The sequence below is a fragment of the Triticum dicoccoides genome, chromosome 3A (genome assembly GCF_002162155.2).
Source record: "Triticum dicoccoides isolate Atlit2015 ecotype Zavitan chromosome 3A, WEW_v2.0, whole genome shotgun sequence".
Lineage (NCBI taxonomy): Eukaryota > Viridiplantae > Streptophyta > Magnoliopsida > Poales > Poaceae > Triticum > Triticum dicoccoides.
The window spans coordinates 540,564,096-540,577,296 of NC_041384.1; positions in this window are offsets into that span (position 1 = coordinate 540,564,096).

The following is a 13,201-nucleotide window of genomic DNA, read 5'->3' on the forward strand; positions in this document are numbered from 1 at the left end:
GCTTATTCCTACTTTTTTACTGTGAAAATAAACATATAAAATAACGACTTTGGCAATTGCTGATTCTCAGCTCCTATGCTATCTAGATAAACTAAACAGATGAAATTTACTGTTCTTGTCTTCACTTCGCATCCGGTTCCAACACACTACAATATGTATGCATGCATGGTGTTGTATCACATTCCATGGCACTACAACGAACGGACGTATGGGACGAGCCCCAAGCTGGCAGTACAGCAAGAAGTGCCCTCTACTACAACATTATTGTCCTGCTGTATTTGGCCAAACATTTTTGTCCTCATAAGGAGTCCACGTAAGGAAGTTCTATCGCTTTAACATAAAAAAAGGGAAATTGACTCAGAGTGGTTGTAATATGATACCAAACCTGTATTAAAGCTACCACTCATTTCCTTCCGTAAAAAGAAAAGAGGAACCTTGGACCAAACTTGCACAGTCCATTTGAAATGAGGAAGAAATAAACAAACTACGCAAGTACCAGAAGAAAGCAGAGGCATGCTTAATTTTAGAAAAAAATACAGAAATATGCCTAAGTTCATGTGAGATTTAGATATTCATGTGTAAACTAATTTAAAAGTTAAAACAACCTCGTTTTAGTTTAAAAAATGCAACCATAATTTAGAGCCGCATCACTTTCATCTTGATAACACAAAAATAGACCACTCATCAAAATCAAGAACAAAATCAATCATAACATCACCTAAACTAACAAAGATCAAGATTAGGCTAATGTAGTAAGAGCCTAGAGGCTTTGGGATAGGTGACTGTAAATAAGGTCTATGTGTATAGATGATGATGTCGAAAATAACAATCTTGGGCCCTCTTCGAATTATTCCCAACCACCCTTCGTCTTTGCCCGCTCCCGCGAGCGGGGAGGTGAACCCTAGCGCCTCCAGCCCCTATCCCCCTCCCTCCTCCTCCCTCGCCGCCGCCCGCACGCGCCACCGGGCAAAGCCCGGCCACCGTCGGTGGGGGCGGGCCTCTTTCCCCTTCCTCGTGGTGGGCTGGCACGGGACAACTGCATCGTGCGGAGGTGCACGGCTCTGCAGGGTAGCATGGTGCGTCGGCGGCCGGGACGGCCGGTCGGGGGCATCCTGGTGTAGTGGCGTGGGCGGCTGCACGTCAGGGTGCGGTGGGCCTTCCTGTGCGTGGTGGCATCGGTGGTTGTCCCCGGCCCAGATCTAGCTCGGGCGACCTCTCTGGCCGCGACTTGCGGGCGGCGCGAGCTAAGGGCGCCATGGCCTGGCGTTCCTGGACGTCAGGCGGCGGTGCTGGTAGTGAGGTGACCGGCACTTCGGCGACTTGGTGGTGGTGGCGGCGGTGCGTGCCGGTCGGATCTGGCATTTTCTGGCAGGCGGTGCGGGATGGGGTATCGGCCGGCGTGGCTGCTGCTCCGACTATGGGCAGTGGCGGCAAGGTGGCTTGGCTCTCAGGGAGTGGCGGCTTCCATTCGCTGCGTCGACATGACGGCAATTGATAACCCACAAGTATAGGGGATCGCAACAGTTTTCGAGGGTAGAGTATTCAACCCAAATTTATTGATTCGACACAAGGGGAGCCAAAGAATATTCTCAAGTATTAATAGCTGAGTTGTCAATTCAACCACACCTGAAAGATTTAATATCTGCAGCAAAGTATGGAAGTAACGGTAACGGTGGCAGAAGTAACAGTAGCAGTTTTTGTAGTAATCGTAACAGTAGCAATGGAAAAGTAACTAAGCAAAGATCAATATGTGAATGGCTCGTAGGCAATGGATCAATGATGGATAATTATGTGGGATGCGATTCCTCATGCAACAGTTATAACATAGGGTGACACAGAACTAGCTCCAGTTCATCAATGTAATGTAGGCATGTATTCCGAATATAGTCATACGTGCTTATGGAAAAGAACTTGCATGACATCTTTTGTCCTACCCTCCCGTGGCAGCGGTGTCCTATTGGAAACTAAGGGATATTAAGGCCTCCTTTTAATAGAGTACCGAACCAAAGCATTAACACTTAGTGAATACATGAACTCCTCAAACTACGGTCATCATCGGGAGTGGTCCTGATTATTGTCACTTCGGGGTTGCCGGATCATAACACATAGTAGGTGACTATTGACTTGCAAGATAGGATTAATAACTCACATATATTCATGAAAACATAATAGGTTCAGATCTGAATTCATGGCACTCGGGCCCTAGTGACAAGCATTAAGTATAGCAAAGTCATAGCAATATCAATCTCAGAACATAATGGATACTAGGGATCAAACCCTAACAAAACTAACTTGATTACATGATAAATCTCATCCAACCCATCACCGTCCAGCAAGCTTACGATGGAATTACTCACGCACGACGGTGAGCATCATGAAATTGGTGATGGAGGATGGTTGATGATGACGACGGCGACGGATTCCCCTCTCCGGAGCCCCGAACGGACTCTAGATCAGCCCTCCCGAGAGAGATTAGGGCTTGGCGGCGGCTCCGTATCATAAAACGCGATGAATCCTTCTATCTGTTTTTTTTGTCCCCAAACATGAATATATGGAGTTGGAGTTGAGGTCGGTGGAGTCTCAGGGGGCCCATGAGGCAGGGGGCGCGCCCCACGCGCCCTCCACCCTCGTGGACAGGGTGTGGGCCCCCTGATGCTGATTCTTTCGCCAGTATTTTTTATAAATTCTAAAAATATTCTCTGTGAAGTTTCAGGTCATTCCGAGAACTTTTATTTCTCCACAAAAATAACACCATGGCAATTCTGCTGAAAACAACGTCAGTCCGGGTTGGTTCCATTCAAATCATGCAAGTTAGAGTCCAAAACAAGGGCAAAAGTGTTTGGAAAAGTAGATACGTTGGAGACGTATCAACTCCCCAAGCTTAAACCTTTGCTTGTCCTCAAGCAATTCAGTTGACAAACTGAAAGTGATAAAGAAAAACTTTTACAAACTCTGTTTGATCTTGTTGTTGCAAATATGTAAAGTCAGCATTCAAGTTTTCAGCAAACATCATGAACTAACCATATTCACAATAACATTTAGGTCCCATGTTTACTTATATCAATGGCATAATCAACTAGCGAGCAATAATAATAAATCTCGGATGACAACACTTTCTCAAAACAATCATAATATGATATAACAAGATGGTATCTCGCTAGCCCTTTTTGAGACCGCAAAACATAAATGCAGAGCACCCCTGAAGATCAAGGACTGACTAGACATTGTAATTCATGGTAAAAGAGATCCAGTCACAGTCATACTCAATGTAAACTAATAGTAATGCATGCAAATGACAACTGTGCTCTCCAACTGGTGCTTTTTAATAAGAGGGCGATGACTCAACATAAAAGTAAATAGATAGGCCCTTTGCAAAGGGAAGCAGGGATTTGTAGAGGTGCCAGAGCTCGAGTTTTGAAACAGAGATAAATAATATTTTGAGTGGCATACTTTCATTGTCAACATAACAACCAATAGATCTCGATATCTTCCATGCTACACACATTATAGGTGGTTCCCAAACAGAATGGTAAAGTGTATACTCCCCCACCACCAACAAGCATCAATCAATGGCTTGCCCGAAACAACGGGTGCCTCCAACTAACAACAGTCCTGGGGGAGTTTTGTTTGCAATTATTTTGCTTTGAGCATGGGACTGGGAATCCCAGTTACCGGCCATTTTCTTGTGAATGATGAGCGGAGTCCACTCATCGTGAGAATAACCCACCTAGCATGGAAGATATAGACAACCCTAGTTGATACATGAGCTATTCGAGCATACAGAACAGAATTTCATTTGAAGGTTTAGAGTTTGGCACATACAAATTTACTTAGAACGGCAGGTAGATACCGCATATAGGAAGGTATGGTGGACTCATATGGAATAACTTTGGGGTTTATGGAAGTGGATGCACAAGTAGTATTCCCGCTTAGTACAAGTGAAGGCTAGAAAGAGACTGGGAAGCGACCAACTAGAGAGCGACAACAGTCATGAACATGCATTAAAATTAATCAACACTGAGTGCAAGCATGAGTAGTATATAATTCACCATGAACATAGATATCGTGGAGGCTATGTTGATTTTGTTTCAACTACATGCATGAACATGTGCCAAGTCAAGCCACTCGAATCGTTCAAAGGAGGATACCACCCTATCATACCATATCACAACCATTTTAATAGCATGTTGGCACGCAAGGTAAACCATTATAAACTCGTAGCTAATTAAGCATGGCATGAGCAACTATAATCTCTAATTGTCATTGCAAACATGTTTCATTCATAATAGGCTGAATCAAGAACCATGAACTAATCATATTTACAGAAACAAGATAGGTCGAGTTCATACCAGCTTCTCTCATCTCAATCAGTCCATCATATATTGTCATTATTGCCTTCCACTTGCATGACCGAACAGTGTGAATAATAGTAATTGTGCACATGCATTGGACTAAGCTGGAATCTGCAAGCATTTAATACACAAGAGAAGACAAGGTAATATGGGCTCTTGGTTAAATCAACAATAATGCATATGAGAGCCACTCAACATTTTCATCATGGTCTTCTCCTCTCAACCCCCAAAGAAAAGAAATAAAATAAAACTATTTACACGGGAAAGCTCCCAACAAACAAAAGAAGAACGAGAAATATTTTTAGGTTTTCTTTTAATTACTACTACTACAGGCATGAAAAGTAAACTAGCTAAAAGCTACAACAATTTTTTTTTGTTTTTCTTGAGGTTTTTTAAACACTCAAGAAGAAGGCTTTGAAAATAAAATAAACTAGCATGGATAGTACAATGAAAAAGTATGAACACCGAAAACTGGAATGAGTGTGTGAACATGAATGTAATATCGGTGAGGAATACGTACTCCCTCAAGCTTAGGCTTTTGGCCTAAGTTGGTCAATGGCCATGGCTCAAAGCTGCCCTCTCCAGTATACGGAGGAGTGTCCTCTGGGTGCCACTGGTTGGCGATTTCCTTCGGATCCCAGTGATAAACAAACTTTCGATAAGGGTCAAGTGGTGGCTCCGGCTCATGCTCTGGAACTTGTGTCAGGCTCCAGTATGCATAAACGGCCTCCGGCAAGATGAGGTACGTGCCTGAAAATATGTTAAACAAAGAGGGCGCAGGCAAGGTAATAACCTCATAGTGAGTTTTACCAAATATCAAATTATACTTAAGCAGTTTCTTCTTATTTTTAACAATAAAGTCATGTGCTACCATACTCTTATAATCTAGAAAAACAGGGGGCAACAACTTTTCTTCTTTCTCATAATGCCTAATAGGTATCTCAAAGTGTGCAGCAAGGCGCGAAGCAAAGATGCCTCCGAAGATGGTGCCCTTTGTACGGTTCAGACTTAATCGTTTAGCAATAATATCGCCTAAGCTGAAAGTTGTATCACGAAACAAAGCATGGCGCAAAATAACAATATCAGGAGCACTGAGATTTCCACTGTTCCCGCGACCAATTAAGCATCTACTAGCAAATATCGCAAAGTAACGTAGAACAGGAAAATGTATATTAGTAATTCTTGCGTCGGAAACTTTCCTTGTTTCCCCTACAACAATTTCATCAATAAATCCATCCACATTACTACGATGTGGTTCCTCGATGCTGCCCCCAAAAGGTATCTTGCAGACCCGACAAAAATCATAAAGTGACATCTCCTTAACCTCATCATATAAGTGAAACTCCACTTAAGGTGGTGATATCTTAGCATGGAAATAAATATTTGCACGAAAATATTAGTGAGTAAGAGATACTGTTTGCACCGGTCGTGGAGGAAGTCGGTGAGGCCTGCAGGAATAAGTGGAGGGGGTCCATGTGGGGCCCGCGAGGCAGGGGGCGCGCCCCAGGGGGTGGGCGCGCCCTGGACCCTCATGGCCAGATGGTGGGTCCCCCTGGTGTTTTCTCAGTGCCAGATATTCTTAAATATTCTACAAAAAATAATATTTCATTTTCGGGACGTTTGGAGAACTTTTATTTTCGAGGTATTTTTTATTGCAAGGATAATTCAGAAAACAAACAGTAAATACTAATTTTGCTTTATTTAATCTAAATAACAGAAAGTAAAAGGAGGGTACAGATAGTTGTGCTTTCTAACTTCATCCATCTCATGCTCATCAAAAGGAATCCACTAACAAGGTTGATCAAGTCTTGTTAACAAACTCTTTCCAAATCGCATGAAACTGGAGAATTTTCGAATAACACTAGGTTACCTCAACGGGGATAGGCATGTCCCCAACTATAAGAATATCATATTTCTTCTTGACAGTAGGGAGAGTAAATTCAAAACCTCCAATAATAATCGTTGAAGTTTTTCCAATAGAATTGATACTATGGACTTGAGGTTGTTTCCTCTGAAAATGTATCGTATGCTCATTACCATTAACATGAAAAGTGGCATTGCCTTTGTTGCAATCAATAACAACCCCTGCAATATTCAAAAAGGGTCTACCAAGTATAATCGACATACTATCGTCCTCGGGAATATCAAGAATACCAAAGTCCGTTAAAATAGTAACGTTTGCAACCACAACAGGCACATCCTCACAAATACCGACAGGTATAGCAGTTGATTTATCGGCCATTTGCAAAGATATTTCAGTAGGTGTCAACTTATTCAAATCAAGTCTACTATATAAAGAGAGATACATAACACTAACACCGGCTCCAAGATCACATAAAGCAGTTTTAACATAGTTTCTTTTAATGGAGCATGGTATAGTTGGTACTCCTGGATCTCCTAGTTTCCTGGGTATTCCACCCTTAAAAGTATAATTAGCAAGCATGGTGGAAATTTCAGCTTCCAGTATCTTTCTTTTATTTGTAACAATATATTTCATGTGCTTAGCATAAGGATTCATTTTAAGCATATCAGTCAAACGCATACGCAAAAAGATAGGTCTAATCATTTCAGCAAAGCACTCAAAATCCTCATCATCCTTTTTCTTGGATGGTTTAGGAGGAAAAGGCATGGGTTTCTGAACCCATGGTTCTCTTTCTTTACCGTGCTTCCTAGCAACGAAATCTCTCTTATCATAATGTTGATTCTTTGATTGTGGGTTATCAAGATCAACAACACGTTCAATCTCTACATCATTATTATCGCTAGGTTGAGCATGAAAATGAACATCATCATTAACATTATCACTAGGTTCATGTTCAGCACTAGATTGTGTTTCAGCATCAGAAATAGAAATATCATTGGGATTCTCAGGTGTGTCAACAACAGGTTCACTAGAAGCATGCAAAGTCCTTTCATTTTTCTTTTTCTTCCTCTTAGAAGGACTAGGTGTATCAACATTAGTTCTCTGAGAATCTTGCTCAACTCTCTTAGGGTGTCCCTGAGGATACAAAGGTTCCTGAGTCATTTTACCCCCTCTAGTCATAACTCTAACAACATTATCATTTTTCTTATTATTTAATTCATTCAACAAATCATTTTGAGCTTTAAGCACTTTTTCTACCTGAGTGGTAACCATAGAAGCATGTTTACTAATAATTTTAAGGTCACCTTTAACTCTAGACATATAATCACTCAAGTATTCAATCATATAAGCATTTCGTTTCAATTGTCTACCAACATAAGCATTGAAGTTTTCTTGTTTAACAATAAAATTATCAAACTCATCCAAGCATTGGCTAGCAAATTTAGTAGATGGGATTTCACCCTTATCAAATCTATAGAGAGAATTTACCTCCACTACCTGTGTCGGGTTATCAAGACCATGTATTTCTTCAATAGGTGGTAAATTCTTAACATCTTCAGCTTTAATACCCTTTTCTTTCATAGATATCTTTGCCTCTTGCATATCTTCAGGACTGAGAAATAGAATACCCATTTTCTTCGGAGTTGGCTTAGGAGTTGGTTCAAGAAGTGTCCAATCATTATCATTACTCAATATATTATTCAACAGCAATTTAGCTTGCTCAACAGTTCTTTCCCTGAAAACACAACCAGCACAACTATCCAGGTGGTGTCTGGAAGCATTGGTTAGTCCATTATAAAAGATATCAAGTATTTCATTTTTCTTGAGAGGATGATCAGGCAAAGCATTAAGTAATCGGAGAAGCCTCCCCCAAGCTTGTGGGAGACTCTCTTCTTCAATTGGCAGAAAATTATACACTTCCCTTAAAGCAGCTTGTTTCTTATGAGCGGGGAAATATTTAGCAGAAAAGTAATAAATCATATCCTGGGGACTACGCACACTACCAGGAGTAAGAGAATTAAACCTTATTTTAGCATCACTCTTTAACGAGAACAGAAATAACTTGAGGATATAGTAGTAACGAATTTTTTCCTCATGAGTGAATAGGGTGGCTATATCGTTTAATTTAGTAAGATGTGCCATAACAATTTCAGATTCATGGCCATAAAAAAGGACCAGATTCAACTAAAGTAATTAACTCGGGATCGATAGATAAATCATAATCCTTATCAGAAATACAGATATGTGAAGTAGCAAAAGCAGGGTCATATTTCATTCTAGCATTCAAAGAAATTTCTTTCAGCTTGGCTAACAGTTTCTTAAGATCATATCTATCTTTGCAAGAAAAAGTCTCTAGCAGTTTCTTCATCCATAACATAACCCTCAGGCACATCAGGCAATTCATATCTAGGGGAAAATCTTCATCATCACTTTCATCAATGTTATCAGTTTCAATAATTTCATTCTCTCTAACCCTATCAAGTTGTTCATCCAGAAATTCACCTAATGACACAGTATTATCAAGCATAGAAGTAGTTTCATCATAAGTATCATGCAAAGCAGAAGTGGCATCATCAATAACATGCGACATATCAGAATCAATAGCAGGAGTAGGTATCGCAAGTTTACTCATAACAGAAGGTGAATCAAGTACAGAGCTAGATGGCAGATTCTTACCTCCCCTCGTAGTTGAGGGATAAATCTTGGTTTTTTCATATTTCAAGTTCCTCATAGTGATCAACAGATATAAATCCCAATTGACTCAAAGAATAGAGCTATGCTCCACGACAACGGCGCCAAAAAATAGTCTTGATAACCCATAAGTATAGAGGATCGCAACAATTTTTAAGGCTAGAGTATTCAACCCAAATTTATTGATTCGATACAAGGGGATCCAAAGAATATTCTCAAGTATTAACAGCTGAGTTGTCAATTCAACCACACCTGAAAGATATAATATCTGCAGCAAAGTATGGAAGTAACGGCAACGGTGGCAAAAGTAACAGTAGCAGTTTTGTAGTAATTGTAAAAGTGGTAACAGAAAAGTAACTAAGCAAAGATCAATATGTGAAAAGCTCGTAGGCATTGGATCGGTGATGGACAATTATGTCGGATGCGATTCCTCATGCAACAGTTATAACATAGGGTGACACAGAACTAGCTCCAGTTCGTCGATGTAATATAGGCATGTATTCCGAATATAGTCATACGTGCTTATGGAAAAGAACTTGCATGACATCTTTTGTCCTACCCTCCCATGGCAGCGGGGTCCTATTGAAAACTAAGGGATATTAAGTCCTCCTTTTAATAGAGCACCGGACCAAAGCATTAAGACTTAGTGAATACATGAACTCCTCAAACTACGGTCATCACCGGGAGTGGTCCCGATTATTGTCACTTCGGGGTTGCCAGATCATAACACATAGTAGGTGACTATTGACTTGCAAGATAGGATCAAGAACTCACATATATTCATGAAAACATAATAGGTTCAGATCTGAATTCATGGCACTCGGGCCCTAGTGACAAGCATTAAGCATAGCAAAGTCATAGCAACATCAATCTCAGAACATAATGGATACTAGGGATCAAACCCTAACGAAACTAACTCGATTACATGATAAATATCATCCAACCCATCACTGTCCAGCAAGCCTACGATGGAATTGCTCATGCACGGCGGTGAGCATCATGAAATTGGTGATGGGGGATGGTTGATGATGACGACGGCGACGGATTCCCCTCTCCGGAGCCCTGAACGGACTCTAGATCAGCCCTCCCGAGAGAGATTAGGGCTTGGCGGCGGCTCAGTATCGTAAAACGCGATGAATCCTTCTCTCTGGGTTTTTTCTCCCTGAACGTGAATATATGGAGTTGGAGTTGAGGTCGATGGAGTCTCAGGGGGCCCATGAGGCAAGGGGTGCACCCTCCACCCTCGTGGACAGGGTGTGGGCCCCCTGATGCTGATTCTTTCGCCAGTATTTTTTATAAATTCAAAAGTATTCTCCGTGAAGTTTCAGGTCATTCTGAGATCTTAGATTTCTGCACAAAAATAACACCATGGCAATTCTGCTGAAAACAGCGCCAGTTTGGGTTAGTTCCATTCAAACCATGCAAGTTAGAGTCCAAAACAAGGGCAAGTGTTTGGAAAAGTAGATACGTTGGAGACGTATCAGCAACTCAGCAGGTCGACTGCGGCGATAGTTGGATTTCCGGTGTCAGCTCATCTGTAGGCGCCCCGTTTGGACCTTCAATCCCTCACCTCATCGTCCAGCCCCTATCTTCATCGAAGGATTGGCCATCCCCAACTGCAGTTCATTACTTGTCTCGCACCAAGCAGCAGGACCAAGCTCGTCTCGCGCCCGGTAGCAGAACCGACCTCATCTCACGCCCGACAGCAGGAACGAGCTCGTCTCGCGCTCGGTGCTGCAGGACGGGTCGATGGAGGCCAGTTTTGGCCGGTCTTTTGGGTCTCGACATTGGGGGCCGCCCAGGGGTGCGAAAGGCGGGTCCTTTCCACTCGTATCTTTTTTGGGGTAGCGGCGGGGCTCGGGTGAGATGGTGTCAAGGTCTTGGATGCTGGGGCAGCGGCCCTGGTGGTGGTTCCGCGATGCTCATGGGCGGAGCCTGTTGCTCGGTGCTGCCCGGTTCCCACGACCGTGTGGGCGGCGTGGTAGCCAAGGTGTGGCATTTGATGGCGGTGAGAGTGGTGGGGTTGAAAACCTACTCTATCTTTAGACGGACCGGCAGCGGCGAAGCTCATTCCCTTCTTGAAGGCATCGTCGCGGCTCTCATTGCCCGTCGTGTTGCTCCAGGGGAAACTCCGATCCTTGGATCAGGCGGTGGTGGCACTCTGGTGTCGTATCCTTCCTGGAGGTGTCGCCTTAGAGCCCACGGTTCGTCATATGCGGCTTCACTTCTTTGCGGTGGCGTGTCCACGGCTGTAGCCCCTGGCTGCTCTTCTTTTTTCTTTTCTTTTTTTTAACCGGGCATAACCCCTTTCCATTACTTAGTATAACGAAAATACATTTTCACCAGTATGTAACCAACTAACTTAAGGAGACTAGAAAGGGGAAAGCAGGTTCAGGGCATCACTCGGAAACCCACTATAAGCACTCGTCATCGAGCAGCTTACCGTGAGGTGAAAACCCAGTGACACCTCAAACCAAACTAGACCTAAACTAGTAACAATTTAACCACGTAACAGGAAGCCAACAACGGCGCACAAAAAGAGGCTCACAAGTGAGCAAGAGACAAAAGCTCGCGTAAGGCCACTGATCATCAGAGTAGCAGGACACTAACAGACACCTAGTAAGACATCCATAGCAGCAATGAGCAGAGCTTTTTCAGTCCATCACTGGACCGGCCGGGCCGCGTAGATCCTCATCGTAGTTGAGGCGTTCGTCCTGAGCATCTTGGCTCCTCACTCCATGGCTTCATGATCAGCTCCAGTCATCTGACTTGCCCAGTTAAGTCAGAAATACACAAGCCGAGAACACCACATTAAAAGGGGTCCTAAGTTTTTCCTGCTCAAAGGTAACTTGGTTGCGGCAGTTCCAGATTGCCCAGCACATTGCTGCAAGGCCAAATGTATAGAATTTGGCTCCATCTAGTAAGAATATATAGCACCAGGAGAAGAATTGCCAAAGGTTGTTCGGGCATAGTTCCATGCCCAGCACACACCCAACAGTCCTCCAAACGACCCGGGCAACTGGGCAAGTAAAAAATAGATTTTGAGAAGTTCCTTTATCTCTGCAAAACGAGCATCTAGGGTTACCAGCCCAGTTTCATTTCTTCACGACCTCTCTGGTCAAAATGATAACTTGATTTGTATTTTGAGAGGAAGCCTGGCTTCCCAGATCCATCTATAGTCACAACCAACTGGATGTCTTTCCAAATAAGCATAGTCTGATTTGGTCGAGAAGCTGAAAGCACAAGTGCTCCCTGAGTAATTTTGGTAATTAATGTCAACATATCTCTTGTTGGACTAATGCTCTTATCTAGTGTATTTCAGACAAGTTCAACAACTGCGTGGAAAGGACAAGAGAATGTGGAACCCCTTCAAAATGCTAAGGACACATATTGGCAAAAGCTCAAGACTCTTCATCTTTGTTTTAGTGATCCAAGATCACATTGAGTGACTGAGTCCATAGGAAAACCAATACTATTAAAAGGGGATGAGGTGTTGCTTAATGGCTTGCTTTCTCAAATGCTTAGTGATATTGCTCCTAAACCCTCAACAACTTTCTCCATCCAAATATGTCAAAGTCCTAAACTCCAACTTGGCCCCACCAATTCATTATATCCGGCACCACCAAGTTCATATGACATAGCCACAACCAGAAACCCTAACCGTTCGGTCACACCAATATGGATCTCGATCTCACCGAGATGGCCTTGCCAACTCCCTGTTATTAGTTGCAATTTTTGGTCTCACCGAAATTGCAGTCGGTCTCACCAAGATGGCTTGACGAATTCTCTGTTGCCCTATTGCTTCACTTTGGTCTCAGCAAGTTGATGCAATCAGCGCCGTCAAGATGAGGTTTTCCCTAAGCCCTAGCACACCAGTCCCACCGAGTTGTTCTAGTCGGTCCCACCAAGATTCCCAACGTTCACATTTTGAACTAACCGGTCCCACCGAGTTTAGCTATTCGGTCTCACCGAGATGGGTCAAATGTGTGTAACGGTTGGTTTTGTGTGGAGGCTATATATACGCCTCCACCTCTTTCTCCATATGTGAGAGAGCCATCAGAACGTGCCTAGACTTCCACCATACATTTTCTGAGAGAGAACCACCTACTCATGTGTTGAGATCAAGATATACCAATTCTACCGCATGAATCTTGATTTCTAGCCTTCCCCAAGTTGCTTTCCACTCAAATCATATTCCCACCATATCAAAATATGTTTGTGTGTGTGAGAGAGAGTTGAGTGTCGGGGAGACTATCATTTGAAGCACAAGAGCAAGGAGTTCATCATAAACACG